This window comes from Hemibagrus wyckioides, linkage group LG13, assembly GCF_019097595.1.
Source record: "Hemibagrus wyckioides isolate EC202008001 linkage group LG13, SWU_Hwy_1.0, whole genome shotgun sequence".
NCBI classification, from domain to species: Eukaryota; Metazoa; Chordata; class Actinopteri; order Siluriformes; family Bagridae; genus Hemibagrus; species Hemibagrus wyckioides.
Window position 1 is genome coordinate 26,666,130 of NC_080722.1, and position 12,718 is coordinate 26,678,847.

Sequence of the window (12,718 nt, forward strand, 5' to 3'; positions counted from 1 at the left end):
GTGTGAACTTTAGTCATAAGTTGGCTCTCTGTTTTTTTTTACAAACCACCAAAGAGACCAAGTGCAGTGTTTTAACTCAATAGTGGTTAACTTCCTACTCCATGAGTTTGTGCCACAAAGTGGGAAAAAAACATGGCCGCCTTTATAGTTGTATTTTGTTAGCAAAGAGCTAGCCCGCTAAATGCAATGACCGATGTACATAGAAATGTGTATAGTCAACGTTACAGAATTAACCAGTGAAAATATCCCAGTGTGTTGACTGATCCAGTTTTCCAAGGTGAGTTTCATTTCAGTCAGTTTGTATGAGTCAGGAGTCGGTGTTTATCCATGGGCATGTTTCTGTGTGTAGATGACAACTGCTTTAGCTGTAGCACTCGGATTTTTCAGTAACCTTCGAGATCTGTAGCATTAAATTCAAAAAATACAGAAGTGTGCAATTACCAGAAGAGATGTATATTTATGAGCATTTCTTTTAGATACATAGCAGAATGTTTCTGAATCTTTAGTTATTTTTTTGAGTCCTATCTGACCACATAATATCCAGTAGCTTGTGTTGCATTTTATACACCAACTGAACTAAACTGAGACCTGAGATGTTCTGGTGAGAGCAGAATGTGAGAAGGAGAAGGAGAAGGAGAAGGAGAAGGAGAAGAAGAAGAAGAAGAAGAAGAAGAAGAAGAAGAAGAAGAAGAAGAAGAAGAAGAAGAAGAAGAAGAAGAAGAAGAAGAAGAAGAAGAAGAAGAAGAAGAAGAAGAAGAAGAAGAAGAAGAAGAAGAAGAAGAAGAATGATGATTCTTGCATGGGAATTTTTTGGCAGGTCATACCCATAATCCAGGAGGAACAGCAAACATACAGACACACAACATTACTCATGGTTAGAAAAATGTCTGTGTTACTTTTCACTTTAACTCCAGATCACGATCCTCAGTGTCCACATCTCTAATTTCTCTGATTCCTTATAAAATAGTAAAAGGTCAGAAAGTCCCAGAATAAACTGTAGTCACGCATGTGATTTGGGAATCAGGAGCATAATGTGTGGACACTTAAGCGTAATGTGTGGACCTCATCTACTGCTCATACAGTGGACACACCGAACAAACCAAACACCAAACATGTAGTGATTAAAGTCTTATAGTGTGAGCTGGTCAACGATTCCGATATTCCTGAGACTTCCGAGCATCCGATCAGCTTTAGAGTGGCCCCAGAAAATACGTGCAGAAGTTACTCTTACAGCAACGAAAATAAAGCTTTCACATGGACACTTTTACTTCACACACTGCAGTCGGGGGTGTGTTAAGCCCTCAACATATTACTCATACTCACAAGGTTACCGAGAGGCTGAGCTCCAGCTGTAATTAGAACCGTCCACTGCGGCAGTAACACACTACACAGTATTTTAGACCGAGGGCTTCAAGCACTCTCTGCATGCGATTTCTACTCCATTACACTTTTATAAGAGCTGTGTGTTGTGTGTAGTTGTGCTCTTGGTCATTTCAAATCCTGTAATGACCCGTGGCTGAGACTGCAGCTGTTAAGGAGGTGTAATGTGCTTGTGAAAGAGCCTGGAACAGTTGAGAATGAATACGGTGGGCACTGAGAGCAGACCTACTATGGTTGTATATAGGAAAAAGGGGGGAAAAAAAAAAAAAAAAAAAAAACACAGAGGACATTATCTCTCGCTCTGCTTTCCCTCTTAAACGTCTCCACGGCTTATTCCGCACTTCAGTGCCAAAGATTAGAGCTGGAGTGTTATGACACTGTCTACAAAATATACTACATACGGTCATTAATCTACACGGGCAAAAACGTCTTCTTGCCGCGTGGTGTTCGCCAGAGATGATTCAGTTTCCTTTCGAGCTCGCTCAAGATTAATCACTGACCCAAAAGGGACAGCTGATCGAGATTGTAAGCCTTCTAAGGTGAATGAGAAAAAGGAAACCCGATGAGCCAAAAGGAGGATAAGCAGAAATTTAAGCCTGCTAAAATAAGCAGCTGTATAGAGCAAGTGATGGATCAGTGTGGGGAAGAGAGCGGGTCACAGTGGTCACTTCTGCATCTCTGACATACTGACACACTGTAATAACTCTGATTACTGCTTCAGCTTTAATTACACTGCACTGCTTTCATTAGATATCTGAACAAAGTCTTGGGGGGGGGTGGGGGTGGGGGGGATTCTGGCAAAGGTGAACGACAGCTCAGCCTCGTGGTTCGATTTCAATCCCAAAGAATGCGTTTCTGATAAAGAAGGTGTTTCTGGAAAGCCGTGGGAGCACCGACGTTTCAGAGCCCGGTGGCTGGGGAGCTGAAACAAGGCTACAGTACCGCTGCTGTTTCTAGGGCAGGTAAATATAGAAGCAGCACATCTGATCTACAGATCTTAAAGGGGAAAAGAAGTCGCGTTTCCTCGCTGTAATGAAAACATTTACACGTAACATAAAACCCTGTAAAAATACAGGTGCGAGAGGCATGCGAGAGCACAAAGTGTCAAAGAAAACCTGAGGCGTTAAAACTCGGAATCCTGCCTGTGTTCGTCTCTTCAGCTGAGTGTGTGCAGGTGGAAATGTGGTTTCACAACTTGCAGTGTGTGACAGTGTTTTCTGAAGTTTGCCAACATCTGCATGACCTCTGGGTGACACACACACACACACAGCATGTGACGCTACACTGACTGAACTGACACAAAATAGCAAAATATAGATGGAGATACTTCCAATGATGCAATGATACAATGATGACACTTTCCACAATCAGGATATTTTAGTAACACAAGTAATAAAATGAATGAAAAAAGGAACTTTGAAAAATAATTACAAGGAAAGACACGTCATTATTAGTACACTTTTTATACATAAAAACGTAAGCAGTCAGTCTGATGACAAGTCAGTGCTTTTTAACCATTTATAGTAATAACATCCACACATCAGCTCCTGTTGTCTCTCATAATCACACCGACTCGACTCGCCCTTACCTGCCTCGAGTTTTCTCTGTCCTGAAACACTGCAGTTTGTTCTGAAACCCTCTCGGGTAGAAAACCTGACTGTTACAAAGCTTTGAGTCTGGAGCCTCCTGGAACATCACCCTGTCGGCAGTTCTCCATTATTCTGTGTTAAACAGAGACACCTTTCTTCATCTCCTCTATATAACGTGGATCACACACACCACACAAGGTCACGTGAATAAGCTTTTACTATAGAAACGATTATGTAAGTTAACATAACCCTGTGATTTGGAGTGCTGATTAATCCATGGTGCTGCGCTATAAATCATCGTACAGTGGAGCACTAATGACTGAGAAAAACAACGAAGGAAGGAGATGTGAGGAGAAAGCAGAGGCTTGGAGACAAAGCCGCCTCGAAAATATTGTCCTTTGCGGGTGCTGTGAGGCAGCCTGTAGCTCAGCAGTAAATATTTTATAAGGCTGGCTGCACTGGAATGTAAAGAAGAAAGGCGGCTGGAGCTCATGCATAGCTAAGTGGGTTGCAGGCCCAGGCATTTCCATCACTCTCTCACTGGCTGAAACCTTTCAGGAGTCAGGAGGGAAATAGGAGGCTGCAAACTGATCAAGGTCACAATGCAACACAAACCCTGCATGTGTACACACACACACACACAGTCATTAGCACACACAATCCCTGCACATCTTTTTTTATCATTCGCTCTCGTTCTTGATCTCTAACCGTTTTCTTTATGAAAGGTGGCCACAACAGGACGCTTCATGAGGGACAGGAAGGAAACAGCTTTTCTGTTGTAGCTGAATCAAAAGGACAGGCGAAGGCTGGTTTCCCCTTCCGTACTCTGCCATATTTAGGTCATTCCCGTACACAGAGCTCTCCCGCTGACAGACAGCAGGCTGAACCTGGTGCTTTATCCGGGCTCGGGGTTGCAGCTTTTCCACAGGCCTTTCCAGCATGTGCTCTATTTTAGATAGACTGGACACTGGGTGTTAACTCGTACCATAAACCCAGAGAGACTCGAGGAGCCTGGACAGTGGAGTTGGATGGAGTTTCAAGATGCCTGGTGTCCATATTTATCAACTGTATTGGTAACAGGACATGATACTGTGATTGGAGTTCCTGTGAGGTGCCACAGAGATTTGTGTGTGTGTGTGTGTGTGTGTGTTCATCTGGACATGATTCAATGAGACAGCCACACATTCCTGCTTCTTGTCTAAAAAAGTCATGGGAACTTTACCCACACTCCAAAAAGAGTGTGTGTGTGTGTGTGTGTGTGTAACCTGGGGTAACCTACTATTCCTATAGCTGTGCTCAAGTTCGATGTAGGTGAATGCATGCTGTGGCTGAATGTGTTGTGGTGACCTCACATGATGAGACTCTGTGGTCATTTTGAAACTCATCTGGACATCGCAGCGTTCACTTGATTTGGAGTTTATTTTTGCGGTCACCAAATCCTGTAAGGACCTGGAAGTCAGTTCTCTGAGCTTTTTGAGGTAAAGGATACGGTGAGTTTTCATCACACAGATCATTCCTGTTCATTGTAAGGTTTTCTTCTCTTCATTCTTAACCTCAAGAGAACATGAACACTAATTATAGACTTATACTGCTAACTGCTACTGTGTTAAACTGCCTGTATTTACAAACATAACACCTTAAACACACACGCAGCCTCAGATTCAGTCATCAGTTTATACTGAATTAATGTTCCTGTAGAAACCTGAGACACAGAAACATGGAGTGTTTACACCAGGGCCTGACGCACCACTGCGTATACCTCCACATCCCTTTACAATGCTAAGGGTATAAAAATGCATAGCGAGGGTTTTACAGTGTTTGTAATATTAATGAGTGTACAGTACACACAGAGCCTCAGCACAACATAACCCACAGAAAGTGAAAAGAAATGCACAAGGCGTTTATCATAAAAATCTAGATTCCTTTGTATTTATTTCCTTGCTCCTTAACCTGGCTCTTTTACATTCCATTTTATAATTCAGGAAAATCAAACCTCACATCCCCAAACCGCCTTATTCATTGTACAGCTCACTACAGGGTCACTCTACGGCCTTTACAGAACACCATGTGGCCTATAACACACTGTCCCTGCGGCCCACTGCCCCTGCTGTCCGTCCCGAATCGTTCTTGAGATCGGAATCCGCTCCCTGAATCGTGGCGTGTCGAAATGAGTATCCCAGAGGTTTCTGGACACTCTCCAGTGTCCGATAGATTCTGGAAGTGTGGATCTGTGGACACTTTTTCAGCTAACATTTGCCCGGACGTGTGAAGGAGGAGGAGTTACGGTATGAATGATATTAGTATAAAACAGAGTAGAGATGATTGAGGAGGTTGTTTACTGCGACAGTGTGTGTATCGAACCGACAACCTTCTCTTTTGTATCACAAAACTGAACACTGAACCAGGTCTACTCATGTGGACGGCATCGTTTAGAGTATTTTATTGCTTAGACCTGAAGTGAACACTGTGGATTACAGGTGTGTAATAACATGTTGTTATTACACATTATTAGTCATTATTGTTATTGTTATCACGCATTATCTGCATATTAAATACATTGGTATAAGAGCTCTATAACTCCTGTAAAGTGCTGTAAAGTATTAAAATAAAAACTGAAAACTCTAATTAAACGGCAGAATCTAAATTGATGCGCAGGGATCAGATTTAAGATGTTTACAGATTGTTGATTTTAGTAAAGGAAAGATCATCAGCCAGCTCTAAACCCCAAATTATTTAACGCTTTCAACAGCGCTGTCAAATTCTCTTTCCAAATTTTTTTCCACTGGCGTAGGTGCATCAAGCTACTAAACACACACACACACACACACACACACACATGTTCACCAAGCCACAGTGAGCACCTCCTCCCCACAAGCACACTCTAATCTTTCCAGCCGGTGTGAACTATAGTGACCTCAGAGAGTCAACATGAAAAAGAGGACGGCTTCGACAGATCGGCGAAGTAACTGAAGCAAATCAGAGTCCAAAGAGCACACACTCGCTTGCTGTGTCTGTGTCTGTGTGTGTGTGTGTGTGTGTGTGTGTGTGTGTGTGTGTGTGTGTGTGTGCGCGAGTAAGTGACGAGGCATAATTACAAACAGCCCCATGCTGCACTGAGCTGCTCCGAGGAACTGGTTGTTAAATGGGTCAGAGTGCAGCCACACCTCTTTCTACACACACACACACTTTGGAAAGGCTAGTCTTTATGAATCAGCCAGATTACATGCTTGCCTTGTGTCTAGACTTTACCTGGTGCAGAAGAGAGAAAGAGAAAAGATGAGAAGATTAAAAAAAAACATAACACAGAGACGTGAAGAGATAGATTAGTTATAAACTACAGAAATATAGAGTATATAAGTCCAACAAACCTCCTACACACACTCACACAGTGTGGCCAGTGCAGCTGTGTGGAAAGCCCCTGATCAGTGAATGAGAATGTGTGTGTGTGTGTGTGTGTGTGTGTGTGTGTGTGTGTGTGGCTCATTTATCCACTGCAGTGATTCAAAAGTACTAGGCAGGAAAAGTCCCCAGTAACTTGCCCATACACATACTCAAGAGCAGAGAACATGGCTGTTTGCCTGCAGCCTGGCTGAGACCCACGACAGGAAGCCAGCTCAGGAATAAGGACTCAGGGCCTCTCGAGGGCTTTAGAAAAAAAAAGTCCTAAAAAACCCCATTGCTTTTGAGCGTCCGTGTTAGAGGAGCGTCGCGCCTGACTGTGAAGCGTGAGCGTGCGGCTGTTAAACATCCGGTGTGAAGCCGGGCTTCCAGAACGACGCACACGCAGCGCTGGCATGAAAACATGCAGCCAGACATGGGTCCTGTAACGCAGAGCCTCTTATTAACGTGAGCAGATCAGGAAAAGACGGTTTTTACCTGTGTGCTGTCGAGACGGCCTTAAACCAAGCCTCCCAAATCTGAAGCCTCACATATCTGGGCCATGCAGTAGTTTCAGTCGATGGTAGAAGTCTCCGGTCAGAGTGAAGAGGAAAACAAAACAATGGAGGACAAACAAATCACGGAGCACTCAGTCTGACGCTGGCCACATGGCAGACATTTTATCTGACTAGAGAGCGAGAGAGAAGACGAGTGCCGCAGAGCTCACAGAAACAGGCTAGAGGGAGGACGACTGTAAGAAGAAGCAAAAACGAGTCACTCCCTCCCTCCCTCCCTGTTCTCGCTGTTCTCTCTCTCTCTCTCTCTCTCTCTCTCACACACACACACCCTCCCCTCCATCCCTCCCTCCCTCTGTCTCTGTCCCAGCTCCTGCACAGGCCGGATTATTAGTCCAGCTCTGTCATTAGCATCACAGTCCAAGTGAAAGCTGGATCTGGGTCAGCCTCCAGAGGCTTCCCACACACACACACACACACACACACACACACACACACACACACACACGGCAACAGGAAACTCTTCAGACCAACAGGACACATGAAGGAAACAAGACTGCAAAAAACACAGACCCTCCTTTTTCTTCTCTTTTCCTCCCCTTTTCACTTCACTCTGTTTTCCTCAGACTTGGCTGCTGAGACACGTGTCAACTCTTCAAGAGCTTGTTTGTGTTGTGCTGCAGAGTGTGTGTGTGTGTGTTTGTGAGAGAGAGAGTGTGTGTGTAAGAGAGAGAGAGAGAGAGAGAGAGAGAGAGAGAGAGACACAGACGGGGGCAGCGTGGTGGCATGTGTTTGAACCAGGAAAAGGGTGGAGCTCAGCAAAACTAATCTTCCCACATCACAGGTGGCTGAGCCACTTCCAGCATGACTCACAACACTTAGTAAAGCTTTGGCACACACACACACAGACACACACACAGAGACACACACAGAGACACACACAGAGACACACACACAGAGACACACACAGAGACACACACAGAGACACACACAGAGACACACACACAGAGACACACACAGAGACACACACACAGAGACACACACAGAGACACACACAGAGACACACACACAGAGACACACACAGACACACACACACACAGACACACACACAGAGACACACACAGAGACACACACAGAGACACACACACAGAGACACACACAGAGACACACACAGAGACACACACACAGACACACACACAGAGACACACACAGAGACACACACACAGAGACACACACAGAGACACACACAGAGACACACACACAGAGACACACACACAGAGACACACACACACAGACACACACACAGACACACACACAGAGACACACAGAGACACACAGAGACACACAGAGACACACACACAGAGACACACACAGAGACACACAGAGACACACACAGAGAGACACACAGAGAGACACACACACAGAGACACACAGAGACACACACACAGACACACAGAGACACACACAGAGACACACACACAGACACACACACAGAGACACACAGAGACACACACACAGAGACACACACACAGAGACACACAGAGACACACACACAGAGACACACACACAGAGACACACACAGAGACACACAGAGACACACACACAGAGACACACACAGAGACACACACACAGACACACAGAGACACACACACAGACACACAGAGACACACACACAGAGACACACACAGAGACACACACAGAGACACACACACAGAGACACACACACAGACACACAGAGACACACACAGACACACACAGAGACACACAGAGACACACACACAGAGACACACAGAGACACACACACAGACACACAGAGACACACACAGAGACACACAGAGACACACAGAGACACACACAGAGACACACAGAGACACACAGAGACACACACAGAGACACACAGACAGAGACACACAGAGACACACACACAGAGACACACACAGAGACACACACAGAGACACACACACAGAGACACAGAGACACACACAGAGACACACAGAGACACACACACAGAGACACACACAGAGACACACAGAGACACACACACAGACACACAGAGACACACACACAGAGACACACACACAGAGACACACACACAGAGACACACACAGACACACACACAGAGACACACAGAGACACACACACAGAGACACACACAGAGACACACACAGAGACACACACAGACACACACACAGACACACACACACAGAGACACACAGAGACACACACAGACACACACAGACACACACACAGACACACACAGAGACACACACACAGAGACACACACACAGAGACACACACAGACACACACAGAGACACACACAGAGACACACACACAGAGACACACACACAGAGACACACACACAGACACACACACAGACACACACACAGACACACACACAGAGACACACACACAGACACACACACACACAGAGACACACACACAGAGACACACACACAGACACACACACAGACACACAGAGACACACACACAGACACACACACACAGACACACACACAGAGACACACACAGAGACACACACAGAGACACACACAGAGACACACACACAGACACACACAGAGACACACAGACACACAGACACACACACAGACACACACACAGGGACACACAGAGACACACACACAGAGACACACACAGACACACACAGACACACACACACAGACACACACACAGAGACACACACACAGAGACACACACACAGACACACACACAGACACACACACAGAGACACACACACAGACACACACACAGACACACACACAGAGACACACACAGACACACACACAGAGACACACACAGAGACACACACAGAGACACACACAGAGACACAGACACACACACAGACACACACACAGGGACACACAGAGACACACACACAGGGACACACAGAGACACACACAGAGACACACACACACAGACACAGTAAATTAAAGAGCACATAAAAGGAACAGGATACGACAATGTCCGAGTAATGCTGTTTAAGCCGTGAGGACCTGCAGCTCCAGACATATTAAAGAGGGACGAGGTTACGGGAAGATGGCTGAAGGACCGCATGATGTGATTTGGTGTACTGGAGGTCACAGAGGTGTGTGTGTGTGTGTGTGTGGAGAGAGAGAGGATGTGACCATTTCAAAGCTTTTCTGTAGACCGCTGACCGCCTCAGAACCTCTCAGAACCCTGTATGTGTTACAGTAATGTCTCTAAATCAGGAGCTCATGATATAATAACATTATTCACTGAAATCAGTAAACAGTGTAAATAAACACAAGCTGATTTAAATGTGTTCATATGAATGATTAGATTATTCCTTATTCACATTTCAGAGCGGATCCTTCAGAAACACTCAACTCAAAATAAATAATAAAAACGTGCTGTTACACAATGTCACGTCACACAACACCACATCACGTCACGTCACACAACACCACATCACGTCACGTCACACAACACCACATCACGTCACGTCACACAACACCACATCACGTCACGTCACACAACACATCACACAACACCACATCACGTCACACAACACCACATCACATCACGTCACACAACATCACGTCACACAACACATCACACAACACCACGTCACACAACACCACGTCACGTCACGTCACACAACACCACATCACGTCACACAACACCACATCACGTCACGTCACACAACACCACATCACGTCACACAACACCACATCACGTCACGTCACACAACACCACATCACGTCACGTCGCACAACACCACATCACATCACGTCACACAACATCACGTCACGTCACACAACACATCACACAACACCACGTCACACAACACCACGTCACGTCACACAACACCACATCACGTCACGTCACACAACACATCACACAACACCACGTCACACAACACCACGTCACGTCACACCACATCACGTCACGTCACACAACACCACATCACGTCACGTCACACAACACCACGTCACGTCACACACCACATCACCTCACGTCACACAACACCACATCACCTCACGTCACACAACACCACATCACCTCACGTCACACAACACCACATCACGTCACACAACACCACATCACGTCACACCACGTCACGTCACACAACACCACGTCACATCACGTCACACAACACCACGTCACGTCACGCAACACCACGTCACGTCACACAACACCACGTCACGTCACGCAACACCACGTCACGTCACGCAACACCACGTCACGCAACACCACGTCACGTCACGCAACACCACGTCACGTCACGCAACACCACGTCACGTCACAACACCACATCATGTCACACAACACCACGTCACACAACACCACATCACGTCACGCAACACCACGTCACGTCACGTCACACACCACGTCACACAACACCACGTCACACAACACCACATCACGTCACACAACACCACATCACGTCACACAACACCACGTCACGTCACGTCACACAACACATCACACAACACCACATCACGTCACACAACACCACATCACGTCACACAACATCACGTCACGTCACACAACACATCACACAACACCACGTCACACAACACCACGTCACGTCACACCACATCACGTCACGTCACACAACACCACATCACGTCACACAACACCACGTCACGTCACACACCACATCACCTCACGTCACACCACACCACATCACGTCACACAACACCACATCACCTCACGTCACACAACACCACATCACGTCACACAACACCACATCACGTCACACCACGTCACGTCACACAACACCACGTCACGTCACGTCACACAACACCACATCACGCAACACCACGTCACACAACACCACATCACGTCACACACCACCACGTCACGTCACACAACACCACATCACGTCACACAACACCACGTCACGTCACGCAACACCACGTCACGTCACGCAACACCACGTCACGTCACGCAACACCACGTCACGTCACGCAACACCACGTCACGCAACACCACGTCACGTCACGCAACACCACGTCACGTCACGCAACACCACGTCACGTCACACAACACCACGTCACGTCACACAACACCACGTCACGTCACACAACACCACGTCACGTCACGTCACACAACACCACGTCACACAACACCACAACACGTCACGTCACACAACACCACGTCACGTCACACAACACCACGTCACGTCACACAACACCACATCACGTCACACAACACCACATCACGTCACACAAGACCACATCACGTCACGTCACACAACACCACATCAGGCAACACCACATCACGTCACCCAACACCAAGTCACGTCACGTCACACAACACCACGTCACGTCACACAACACCACGTCATGTCACACAACACCACGTCACCCAACACAACACCACGTCACCCAACAGCACGTCACACAACACCACGTTACGTCACCCAACACATCACGTCATGTCACACAACACCATGTTACATCACACAACACCACGTCACGTCACACAACACCACGTCACGTCACACAACACCATGTCATGTCACACAACACCATGTCATGTCACACAACACCACGTCACAACACCACATCACGTCACACAACACCACACCACGTCACGCAACACCACATCACGCAACACAACACCACATCACGCAACACAACACCACGTCACGTCACACAACACCATGTCACGTCACAACACCACGTCACGTCACAACACCACGTCACACAACACCACGTCACGTCACACAACACCACGTCACGTCACACAACACCACATCACGTCACGCAACACCACGTCACATCACAACACCACGTCACACCACGTCACGTCACATCACACAACACATCACGTCACCCAACACCACGTCACGTCACCCAACACCACGT

General features: G+C 46.7%; 1 protein-coding gene across 4 annotated transcripts in view; it reads right to left on the reverse strand.

The window, feature by feature from the left end:
• Positions 1-12,718, reverse strand: part of jmjd1cb (jumonji domain containing 1Cb) — a 115,871-nt gene that overhangs the window by 31,227 nt on the left and 71,926 nt on the right. The window contains exon 1 of one of the 4 annotated variants that reach the window (XM_058406539.1): positions 6,846-7,105. The exons of the other annotated variants lie outside the window; for them this stretch is intronic. The gene's annotated coding sequence lies outside the window, so the exon portion shown is untranslated. Of the gene's footprint in view, positions 1-6,845; positions 7,106-12,718 lie in introns of those variants that run through there. 4 annotated transcript variants of the gene reach the window in all.